We start from the raw sequence: 13,652 nt of genomic DNA, 5'->3' as shown, positions 1-13,652 counted from the left end.
GCTTACAATTATGATGAAAATTTGTTAAAGTTCTGTTATTAACAATTGTCTTACTTGTTGAAAAATTTACTTTAAACCATAATTTTTTTATCAAATTTTTAAGTTAAGGTTCTTGTAAACCTACAGTATTGTAAAAAAGTTTTGGTTAATTGCACGGTATATACAATGCATGCTTTTGGTTTTACAATACCACGCAACTGCAAAAATATATAATATATTGTGTGCAAGTGCTGCTTATAAATTTGATAATATAGATATCGCTCTTTAATCATCAATACTCTAACTATAGTCGTCTCTGTTCCTCAAATGATGGATTTTCGATGAACTCATAATTAAATTTAAATTTTGTTTTTATACCATCGACAACCTTATATTTTTATGGTATTATTATAAAGTACGAGATTGTCTAAATATTTTGGATAGTTCTTTATCACACTCTCTAGATTTTTTGATATAGAAATATCCAATTGAAAAGGATAACCTATGTGATTCATCATTTTGTCAGCCAACTTTGAACGATAAAATAATAATAAAAAGCCCGATGACCTAGAAATTTTTTGTGGTTTTTGGAAACTTGGTTAATAAAAAAAAGTATTTATAAAGTTTAATTGAAATCCCTATTATTGTTCAATCCTTGCATATCTCCTTAATATTTAATTCCTTAAAGTAATTATTTAGTGTGAAATACTCGTCTTCGAAACTTTTTTTTCGTCTTTAATTGTTTAACTTTTGCAGTTTTTTTGTGCTTAAAAACGCTTCTGTCACATTGTTTCAGACATCATTCCGAATCCAACGAGCTACACACGTATTTTTACGACCACTATTTCTATTTTTCATCAATTTGAGATTGTTGACTAGACTACAAATAATAAATATATCGGTATTATCTTGTTTTTCGCAGTGATGTAACAGAACAGAGATATGTTATTTGTATTATTTGTGGACATTTTATGATCAAATGCCTATATTACCCTTGTAAACCATATTTTTTTCAAATATTATGCTGATGCTATCTGATGTGGGAAAACACCAAGACTATTTAACCCTTCTGGTGGCGACAGATTTATTAAAATAATGAGGGTTTTACACTTTGGAACTTATTACGTTTAATTATAACATTTATTATCAAATTTTTGATTGCACCTGAAAGAAATATTAAAAACAGTAAAAATCGAACAATTTTAAACAATATTAACCTTTTATTTACATTTTAAGGGCTAATTTTAAAATGTATTTTGACATATGACATTCTTTTGTTTTTAATTATATAAAATTTGGATACTTGATTGTTAAATTAGTATATAATTTTGGTTATACACTTTTTTTCTTCTTAAGAAAATCTAATTTAACTTGTTAGAAACAATTAAAAGACGTAAAAGAAGAAGTTATTTCAGTTATAGAAATGTGATTATTAAATAAAATAACGTATTATCAATATCATTGCTTCAAAAAAAATTATGAATACCGAGCCTTCGCGCCAAATTTTATACCTTTTCTTTAATCATCGGTCCACTTACTGGAATGTTTTTGTTACGAAGTTGCTTGACCCATGTTGGCAAACACTGTTCAAGTTCAGTATATTCTGATAAACGTACATGTTTTAGTTTTCCTTGTGCTCCAGAACATTGTCATTGAATTTTATCTTTATTCTAAATTATTTTACAAAGAGAAGATTTTGGCACATTAAATTCAAGACAGACTTGATCGTGTGTCTTCCCACTTTTATAAACAGATATTAACTTCAGTTTTTTGAGCCTTCAATTCGGCATTTTTCAAATAAACATCCGTATGATAGTAAAGCAAAACTAAAACTGTCATTGAGGCTTCTTCTTAACTTCACCTAAACCTTAACTTCATTTCCTTCGCGCAGTTGATTTAAAAGAAGCTACATAGTTACTTTTATTTCGACAGACTTGTCATAATTCTATTGACTCAACTCACGATTTCATAAATTTTTTCTCAGTGAGTAAAATTCTTAAAACATATATGAATTCATCAAAGGTAATTTTTATGGCGGAATCTTACGAAGGTCTAGATCTCACTTGACTTGTAAAGCACTTTTTGTTGTTTTGTCTTCGAAAAGTTGAATCGATTTTTGGTTTATACGCCTTACACCAGATCAAATATCGCTTATTTTAATTTGAAACTATAATGATAATATATTTTGGTATCTAATTCGCACGTTATATGAGTCTTATCGATACTATGAATATATCTGCATAGGTATCTATTACGTTTATTATAACTTATAAATAAATACAATTACAGGTTTTAGAAGTTTATAACGAGCTCGTACATTGTACACTGTAAAAAAAGTCACTGGATTTAAGTAATAACAAGTGAAAACAAACAATTGACTGAATTAATTGTTGAAATACTATGTATAGACAATGTTGATTACTCTGTCACATTACACATACATACATGTCACGCATATATAACTGATATTCCCATATAATACATACTATACAATTTGCGCATAATTTGCGCTCTTGTGGGTAAACAGTGATGTTAACGAAAAAACATTTTTTAAACTTAAACTTTTATTTTATCTTTAACGGTTTACAAGATGGGTCCTACGTACCCAAGACCCAATTTACCTATTTTGCTCATTTACGAACTCGACCTCACTTTTTACGTCACGTTATAAAAACTTCAGCTTGACAGACGGACAGACGACGGACAGACAGACAAAAGGAAATGGACTAATTAGGTGATTTTATGAACACCTATATCAAAATTTTGTTCAGTATCAATATTTTTAATCGTTACAAACATTGGACTAAACTTAGTATACCTTGGTATATTTCATATATATGGTATAAAAATGATAATAAGTGTTGATACCAAAAAATGGGAAACGGCCTTTCCTGTCACAAATGTGAATGTAATCACAATAAGAGCAGAATGTCTAATACGTTTCTCCACGCTTGTTTGTCACTAGCAATTCTCGTCCATGCATTTTGTTGTCTCCCACGATTTCTACTGTTCATTCTTGGTGTCCAGAATATTATTAGCTTTGTCCTGTCCAGGTCCACTTTAGCTTTTTAGCAATAAACTTTGATGAGCGAATTGTGTTTTTGAAACGTCTCCGAATAATATTTAGAACATATTTCCATTCTTCTCTGACAGATCTCCAGTTTATTGCTAATCATGTCTGTTAGAGCCCAAGATTGACATCCATACGTTAACAATGATATCATGCATGTATCAATTACCTGAGGTTTCACTCTTAAAGAATAATCTCCTCTCAGGACTTCTTTTAGAGACCAGAATTTCTGCCAGGCTTTGGCGCAGCGTCGTTGGATTTCCTTGTTATAGCGAACTTTGAAAGATACAATTTGATCCAAGTACATGTGGTCTTTTACATAAACGATACAATAGAGTACTTTCGGTAGTAAAAAATAGGTTATGAAATTTGAAAAAAGTTAAAATTTATGTAAAAATATACTTAAATATTCTGATTTCGAGTCATAAAAGCACATTTTTCTTTTATAATATTAAAATTAAAATCTTAATTTTTAAACTGTATATCACGTGACCTAAAATACGGGCAAGCCCTGATGTGATGTCTTGTCGTTATGAACCAAAGACCATCAGTTAGTTCAGTGTAGACAGCTGGGTATAATATATCCATAGATAATAAATATTTATATTTATTATAATTAGTTGTCTATGAGTATATCTGTCAAACTTATCTGTGTTATTTCGTATAATGATACCGATATTACGTCACCAAAAAAAGGTTTAAAATTTAATTTAAGTTTTTGGCAAGAATGCGTGTGTATTTTTCCGAAATAAATTTTTGGTGGCTTTTTATTACCAAAATCATCATTTGGAAATACTTTTTCAAATATAGTAGAGTACCCTATTGTTTTCTACAGATATTGGTTACATTAGAAATTGATATACTTTAAGCATTTATTGATTTTTATAAAAAATAGTAAATTAAATACTTGAAAAACGAAAATGTTTACTTGCTACCATATTAAGAACATATTATTTTCTTGAAACAAGAACATGTCTCTTACAACTTTTTTTACAGTGTATGTAAACTATTAAAATTATATATTTTTATAGTCATATTATATTACCTTGGAAAATGCATTATGAAATTATAACGTTACGGCATACGGTGAGGTGCGTCACGACACACTTGGAGACAATTTTTACTATTTCAAACTATTCTCAAAATATCTGGAATAGTGGCCATAATAAGTTAACTATAGGGTTCTGAACAAAAGTAAATAAGACACTTTCAACCTAAAATTTTCTAAAAAATTTGCTCTTAATGTTTACGATCGTTTCGGCTTGCTCAGCCATTTTGTTTTGAAAATACGATTAGCTAATTCATACTGATGATGACTACTTGTTAGTCGAAATACGTATTTATAAAATACAAAAAATTGATCTAGGAAATTGGGGCAAAAAATCGAAATTTATTTCGAAATATCCTCGAGTTCTCATTTATTATCATTGATAATATTTATATGTTAAAACATATTTTCTTGAAGCACGAACATTTTCCTAGCAACTTGAATGCATAAATTGACTCCCAGTGGTAATTATATTACTAAGAGTTCATTTAGTAACTTTTCAATAAAGTCATCTTTTTCCGAAGAAAAATGAATATCCGGTTGTCAAAATACAAACTGCATCAAAGGGTGCTCGAGCGAAGATCGATTTCATAATTTTATTGTACACAAGTGTATTTAGTGAATGCTATAAAATGTTACATCATAAACAACGTACCTAGTGTGTAGTTGTTATATGTATATCAACGAATTATTTAAGAATCGTTGGTATATAATAAATCTAGCCAGATTGTAAACTGACCATATATTGTGAACGAATTATTTCCCTTATATTCTTATCCCTATATATTATAAATGTGAAAGTAAGGATGTTTGTTTGTTTGTTACGTTTTCACGCCAAAATTATCGATAGGTTTTTAATGAAACTGTACAGCAATATAGCTCATACATCAGAATAACACTTGAGATATAAGTTATAAAGATATAGATATTTAATAAAAAAACAATTAAATTTAATCTGACATTTACTCTTTTAAATTTTTACAAAAATTTTTAATTTATGGTTCTAAATAATGATCACAGGTGGAGCCGAATGATCATCATTTTGAACCATCAATTATTTTGAACCATAAATTAATTTTTTTTCTGTAAAAATTTAAAACAGTAATTATCAAGCGATTCATGGCCAGCTTTTCTGATATACTCAATGAATTATGACTATTTTACAATTTAAAATCTTGAACACTGTGCATATCTTTTCGATGCGTAAAACAATCCCTTCAAGTGTTATGGGAGGGGGATAAGTGAGATCAACCGAAGTGGAAGCTATTAAGCGGTGGTTTTTACTTTTAAGTCCAGAGAAGTAGGCGGGTATCGAGCTTGTGCATTTATATTTGAAAGTTTATAAACTAGGCTTTTTGTGTTGAAGTCATAATTGGGCATTTCCGTCAGAAATTTTAAAAGGTTAGTTTATTGACTATTTTTATATAAAAAATGCGCTGAATACGATGGTGACAAAAAAATTGTAAACCTTGCGGTTCATTGCTAAAAATTATGATTTTGACGAACAATTTTCATTTTTGGTTTTTTAAGGGAAAAATTAATAGCCAAAAAATTAAGATTTTAACAAAATACGTCGTTTAAGGTAGTATGGGTAAAATATAAAAATAAAAGAACATTTAGCCTTTTATTATATTAAGTAGATAAGAATCTAAATAATGTTTTATTCAAGTTTGAGGATGCCTTATCGACCTTTTTAATGAAATATTGAAAATTAAAAATCGTAGTTTTTACATTGACTCAATGGGATCCCGTGCGTTATTCTTTATTCACATTGTAATTTCCGTATGTTTCATTATAAGTATGATAACTTTAAAATCAAGAGATGTCGTTGACATTCGTTGACAAGTTTAATTAATATGTCACAAAAAATTGTTTTTATAAAATAGACAATCGACTCCGAAAATTTTAAAGAACCATAACTCGGTGCTTTAAACCGTTGTAACGATGCCAAATCTATTATTTTCATTATGATACAGAAGATTTCTAGAGTAGAATATGTCGATAATATAGGACTTATAACTACAATAACTAATGAAATGAATGGTCAAAATACTTTCTTTTTTTTTTTTAACGAAAATAAAAACTATCTGTTTACAATCTGACTAGATTTATTATAAACGAATGATTGTTAAATAACTCGGTAAAATAAATGTACATATTCACATAGATAGGAAAAGCTTGCTACTCAACTACATTTAGGTAGGTTACCCCAGTACCAAGGTAACACTGTGCGTCACACCGGTAAACACAGTAGTACTCAATAATTTTTATAATAACTACTAAAACATGCATAGTTAACACAGTTACACACCCCTTGGTGGACAAATCACATTTGCAGGGTACAGAGTAACAATATACGATGTCACATTTTTTTCTTTTAACTAGAAATGTTATTTTTAATTTAATCAAATTCAACATTGGACCTCAAATCAGATTGTTTTTTTGCAATGTGAAGGCAATGTTAAATACAAGTTTCCGACCACGGAAAACGACCAGATCATGCCCAAAAATAAGAAAAACTTCAAAAATTTTGACCTTTTTCAGGTTTTTGCCGATTTTGAAGGACTGGTTTTTCGTCAAAAACTATTTATTATATTATTTTACTATATTATTGATAAGAAGGCTGAATTTGCAACAACTTGAGATCAAACCGCTTTTTATAGGACCGATACTTTCGGAGATACAGCTTTTCAAAATTTATCTATTTTTCCAAGTTACACGATTTTACGCAAAATTTCGTCTTGTAAACCGTTAGAGATAGAACAAAAGTTTAAATGTAAGAAATATTTCTTATAAAAAAATAAATAGCTTTGGTTTTAAACATTTTTTCGTAAACCTCACTGTTTTGAACTGAGTTGAAAATTTGCAGGTCGCTTCAACTAGTGGTCTTGTAAAACATTCTGGGAAATAATTTTTCGAAAATTTTCCTACAAAGGAACATTTCTTACACTTAAACTTTTGTTCTATCTCTCACTGCTTACAAAATGAAATTTTGCGTTTAATAATATAACTTAAAATAATTGAGAAACTTTGAAAAGCTGTATCTCCGGGACTATCGGTCCTATAAAAAGCGAGTTGATCTCAAAATTTTGAAAATTTAACCTTCTTAAAAATAAATACTACAGTTTTTGATGAAAAACCAGTTCTTCCAGGTCAAATTCGGCAAAAACTGAAATGAGGCTTTGCCGAAGTCGAAAACTTGAATTGAACATTGTCTTAACTTTGCAAACAACTAAATGTTCCTTATAAAAAAATAAACAACTTTTGTGTGAAACATTTTTTCATTAACATCAATGTTTACCCGTGAGAGCGCAAATTATCCGCAAATTGTAATTAATGTGACAGAGTAATTAACACTGTCTATACATGGTATGTCAACAATTAACTCAGTCAATTGTTTGTTTTTACTTGTTATTTCATAATTTTTGTTAACAATTTTGTTAATATTTTAAAAGTAAAGTAATGAATTTTTCCTTTAACTTATGATCAAAAGTATGTTTTCCGAAGGTTTAAAACAATTGCAAATATCTTAGTTCAATTCCTGTGTGACATAGCATGTTCTTCCCCTATGCCCTTGATTTGGTACCCTTGAATTGAATATAAAGTTTATTTTTTTATTATTTTTTTCTAACAATTACAACTTTGTATGTATACGGGAATAATTACTGTAATTGGTTTCAAGCTTTTGTGCTTTTGAAAGTTTTTATTACTTCATAATACATACTGTTTGATGTATGTTTTATTATTTATTGAAAATTCATCAGTTTTGAAGAGGGGGGAAGGGAAAATTGTAATAGGGTTTTCTACTATATTTGAAAAATACCTCAAAATGTTGATTTTGCTAATGATACCAAAAATTTATTTCGGAAAAATACACACGATTTCTGGCTAATAAATAAATTAAATTTTAAACCTTTTTTAAACTGTTCAAAACGCGCGCATCCAATTTGGTGACGTAATATCGGTATCATTATACGAAATAACACAAATAAGTGACAGATATATTCATAGACAACTGATTATAATAAATATAAATATCTATTATCTATGGATATATTATACCCAGCTGTCTACACTGAACTAACTGATGGTCTATGGTTCATACCGATATGACATCACATCAGGGCTTTCCCGCGTTTTAGGTCACATGATATACAGTTTAAAAATAACGATTTTGAATTTTAATATTATAAAACAAAAATGTGCTTTTCCAAAAACTTAAATTAAATTTTAAACCTTTTTTAAACTGTCAAAAACGCGGGCATCCAATTTGGTGACGTAATATCGGTATCATTATACGAAATAACACAAATAAGTGACAGATATATTCATAGACGACTGATTATAATAAATATAAATATTTATTATCTATGGATATATTATACCCAGCTGTCTACACTGAACTAACTGATGGTCTATGGTTCATACCGATATGACATCACATCAGGGCTTTCCCGCGTTTTAGGTCACTTGATTTACAGGTTAAAAATTACGATTTTTAATTTTAATATTATAAAAGAAAAATGTGCTTTTATGACTCGAAATCAGAATATTTAAGTATATTTTTACATAAATTTTAACTTTTTTCAAATTTCATAATTTATTTATCACTACCGAAAGTACCCTTTTGATTAGTTTATCTTATGACGTTCATTACATTTAGAGTGGTAGAATTTATAAGAGGCAAGAGAAAACGCAAAGATCTCACAACATCGTGTAATAAATATTCACTTTATATGTAAAAACATACGGGATGCTCACTCCCACTCCATTTTAGATAATAATGACTGAACAAAAGTGGACTACACTAGCTGTTGACTGTCACTTGTGCAATCTAATGAATGGAGACCTTGGATTTGCCCTCAACCTTGACCATAAAGTTCACTTGAAAGTAAAGTAGATTTTTATACCATGTTTATGAAATAAACTAAGGTATACTAAGTTTAGTCCTAAGTTTGTAACGCTTAAAAATATTGATAATATGAACAAAATTTTGGTATAGGTGTTCATAAAATCACCTAATTAGTCCATTTCTGGTTGTCTGTCTGTCTATCTATCGTCTGTCTGTCTGTCCGTCTGTCATCACGATTACTCAAAAACGAAAAGAGATATCAAGCTGAAATTTTTATAGCGTAACGATTGAAATTTATATTTTTCACGCTTATTTTTAACGCTTATATCTTTAACATGGTAGGGTAAGGTGAAAAATGACAAGACACAAAAAGTTCTTGGTGACAGTCCAAAACGTAAATTTCAAACATTTTTAAATCATTACTTATTGTCGTTGTTTACTTATAATTATGCATACGATATTTACATCATGGTCTATTCGACTATTTTTGATGTAATATGCTACATTCAGGCGTAAACTTAATATTGACAAATATCTTGTCTAGGAATTTTAATTAAAGAGAATTGGAAAAATACACTCGAACCAGGACTCGAACCTGGACTTCTTGGATTCATGTCAAGCGCCCTACCAACTAGGCTATTCGAGTTCTAGACATGAATGCAATTTTTTCAACTCAATGAATTTAATGAATTTTTTAATTTGTTTATCCACTTATTTATTATTATTACTTATTGTTGTTGTTTACTTACAATGCTGAAATTTTTATAGCGTAACGATTGAAATTTATATTTCTCACGCTTATTTTTAACGCTTATATCTTAAAAATGGTGGGGTAAGGTGAAAAATGACAAGACACAAAAAGTTCTTGGTGACAGTCCAAAACGTAAATTTCAAACATTTTTAAATCAAATTGTTGATCACAATCATACGATAATCGTCAATTTTGTTGTAGATAAAATTTTAGCTTAAAAATTTTTTTTGATAACGCTTATATTTTTAAAACGGCGAGGGGAAGTGAAAAGAGCCAAGAGGCAATAATTGTTTAAAATCATCCTAAATATGAGATATAACAAGTTTGAAGTAAAATATTAGTAGTATAAATCTGATCTTCAAGTGTTTACAACTTTATTTGATGTATGTCCATATTTTTTCAAATAATGGTCAACGAACAAATCTTTGACTGGATTTTACCGCTAAGATGTCAGCGCCACGAGTAAACAAAATGTAAACCATTCTCGTTACAATCAGCTGGTTATTTCAATGATTAAAGAGGCTGGAGATATATGCTTTATTATACATTTTAATATGCTGTGCTATATTTTCTCTTTATAATTAGAGTCTTTTATAATTACGATAATTTTCCTACTATTTTATATAAACTTTGTAGTTTGTGTTGTTATACAAATTTTTTAATACAAATTTTGAACTTTTAAATTTGTATACTTTTTTACTTTTAACTTCATAGTTGTGTGTGTTTTCAAATGCATTTTTTAAAACAAAACCAATTATTTTAATGTTTTTTATAATTCTTTAACAAAATTTGTGTTAGTAAAAATTGTTGCAATAACCTTTATTTTATGCTTAGGACATATGCGTATAGTTTCAAGATTGTAAACAAACATATCCGTTAGATTTATGTATCTATGGGCGTTCTAACAATAGTTCTTTTTTTTATCTCTAGATAGAGTCTTTCTTAGCATTAAAATCAAATAAGAAATGACAAAGTGTAATGTCTCGACTATTGTTACAAACGTTCAAAGATGTACGTTTACCATTGAATTTTTCCAATATATTCTCTGCTTGTAATATACCATATATTTACACGCTATCGTCATAATTTTTCTTGCGTGAATGTTGTGAAATATCGAAATTAAGTAAGCCTTATGTAAATATGCATTAACTATCTCTTACCGTAGGAGATTCTCATACTCTTCATAGAGGCTCAGTGGTTGAGCGGTCTAAGGCGTTAGTCTTTGACCGTCTGGCTACTGACTGGGAGGTTGCGAATTCGAATCCAGGCAGCGGCAGTGTGAAAAATTAAAATTATTTAATGGGGGCGGTAGAATTGATCACATTGTCGTCGCTTGAATAAGAACGAAGTATATTATAATTGTATATATATGAATGTAGTTAAATAAATAAAGATTAACAAATAATGATGTTGGTGGCCTCTGTTATAGGCAAATGTCAGAAAAACGGATGTTAAACCCCATTAAAAAAATTAAGCCTTGTGTAAATATGCACTAACTATCGCTTACCGTAGGAGATTCTTATACTTATAGAATCCATACTCTTCGAGTAAATAAAACACGTACTTTTTTCGTTTAAAATACACAATATTTACATGCCCTCGATGTGTTATTCTTTATTAATGCTCTTTTTACCCGACTGAGCAACGCAAAGAAGTGGTAATGTGTTTGTCAGTCTATATATATGCATGAGTGATCCTATGTGGCGCACTAGAGGTTTCGCTGTTTTGAGGATCCTGACGGAAATTCATTTGTCTTACCCTTGCGAGTACTACTGAAGATATGGCAGTAATGAAAATTCAATATGCCGACCGCCAGACGCCATATTGTGAAAATGTGTGTTCCTATGTGGCACAGTAGAGGCGTGGACCGATTTTTATGATTCTTACGTCAATTGATTTGTATTAACCTTGCGAGTATGTATGTATGTGCGTTCCTATGTGGCGTACTAGATAACAAACGCGTGAGCGATTTTGATGATTTTTCTTAGCCTTGCGAGTGCTACTCAAGATATGTCAATTATTAAAATTCAAACTGACGACCACCAGACGTCATATTGTAAAAATGTATGTGCGTTCTTACGTGGCACACTTGAAACCAAACACGTGGACCGATTTTGATGATTCAGACCTCAATCGATTTTCATTAACCTTAGATATGGCAGTAATGCAAAGTCATTATGGCGACTACCAGACGCCATATTGTGAAAAAGAAAACATTAATTTTGGCGAATTATGTCAAGTGAGGTATCGCCGTAAGTTGGGTTGAATAGGTATTTGAAAATCCTTATTAAAAAGGATAAAATAAAATTATTTTTTAAAATCAAAAATCTCGACTGAATTTTCTTATTTTCGGTTGTTTTTTTTTTTTGCATTTATGGATCGCTAGTGTGTGGTTAGACACATTTCATGTTCATGTACCAATAATATACAATTTCAAACTTTTTTCTTTCATTTTGTACTAAAGCAATTACAAAATATGAAACGATAATCTTATTACTCTCGATACATACGAGATAAAGTTATCTGTAGGCGTAGAAACATGGATAGTGTAGTATCACTCTTTTTTTTATATTTTTTTTGCCGTCTACTAGATATTTTTCACCTCTATAAATGAACATAATTTTCGAGATTCGAACATATACCATGCAATATGAGCCACCGTTATGGTAAAAAATCCGAAACTTTTCTGATACTCTTGATTTTATCCCTAGGCGCTTAGTTTTCGAAATAAAAATTCTTGGAAAACTAAAAATGCAATATTCTATTTGTTTTAAATGTGTTATTTTTATTTTATTTATTTTTTTTTTTTTTCAATCTTTGAGGGAATTCGCTTAGCTAACGCAGCTCCTGCGCTGCGAATTTTTTTTTTATAATGAACTTTTTATTAAGGTTGTTGTCTTGCTATGGGCATATCGACAGAAAATTCTAAATTTGTGTATACTCATTAGGAATATAATAATACATTAACCAAAAAAATTTGAAGTCGATTGACCGTCTCTAACTCGAGTTAAATACAATTAAGGCTCGGATAATTAACATGGAGAGCATAGGAAAGGTTGCGTTTTGTTGTGTTTTTAACAAATTTTTTAATTCTAGAAATAAAATAGATTTAAGATATTTTCTAAAAATTAACTAAAAATTCATGAATTTGTGCATGTGAGTTTAAAAAAAAAAAATACTATTGACAGTTTCATTCTTGAGATATAATTACTCAAAGTTTTTGAAAGTTTTGTTGACAGAAACAATTATATTTAGACTATAAGTAGTGTAAGAGAGATGTCTATTATTTACAGAATTACAGATGTTTATTATCATGCTATTATCATACAGAATACGTGATAAATGGACAGTTGAGTTAAAAGCATGTTAAAATTAAAACTTATTTGAGTGTTGCTAAGCAAATCTATACGTACATACCACTGCTGTATAATGTAGTACACTATTTTACAATATTGTACAAAGACAACCACCTTAATAAAAATATTTTGTGTCTGATAACTAATGGATTCATTTATAAAATAAGATCGATCCTGAAAATTATTGAATATACCTATTATTGGTATATTTTATCATGTTCTTTTTACATTATAAGATGAATTATGAATATGACATTTGATAACAGACAAATAATAATATTATCAAAGAAAGTTTTTACCGTTTTTCACTTAACAACAAAAAAGTTTAAATAGCAAAATCTCATTTTACTTTAACGCAAATTTCAAATGCAAATTAAAATTGGATCAAGTTTTGGTATCCTCGAATTGAATTACCCTCCTCCTAAAGCTAGCTTTTTATACCATGAAATATATCAAGGTATACTAAGTTTAATCCCAAGTTTGTAACGCTTAAAAGTATTTACGCTACGAACAAAATTTTGGTAAAGGTGTTCATAAAATCACCTAATTAGTCCATTTTCGGTTGTCTGACCGTCTATCTGTCAAATGATAGCTCA

The 13,652-nt window shown here is 29.3% G+C and overlaps 1 non-coding gene across 1 annotated transcript; it reads right to left on the bottom strand.

Moving 5' to 3' along the window:
- Window positions 1–9,523: 9,523 nt before the first annotated feature.
- Trnas-uga lies at window positions 9,524–9,595 on the bottom strand. Its single transcript has one exon. It is a non-coding gene; the product is annotated as a tRNA-Ser (tRNA).
- Between the last annotated feature and the right edge of the window lie 4,057 nt (window positions 9,596–13,652).

Source organism: Chrysoperla carnea, chromosome X (genome assembly GCF_905475395.1).
Source record: "Chrysoperla carnea chromosome X, inChrCarn1.1, whole genome shotgun sequence".
NCBI classification, from domain to species: Eukaryota; Metazoa; Arthropoda; class Insecta; order Neuroptera; family Chrysopidae; genus Chrysoperla; species Chrysoperla carnea.
The sequence above is the reverse complement of the archived record's forward strand: the minus strand, read 5'-3'. Positions and strand labels throughout refer to the sequence as shown.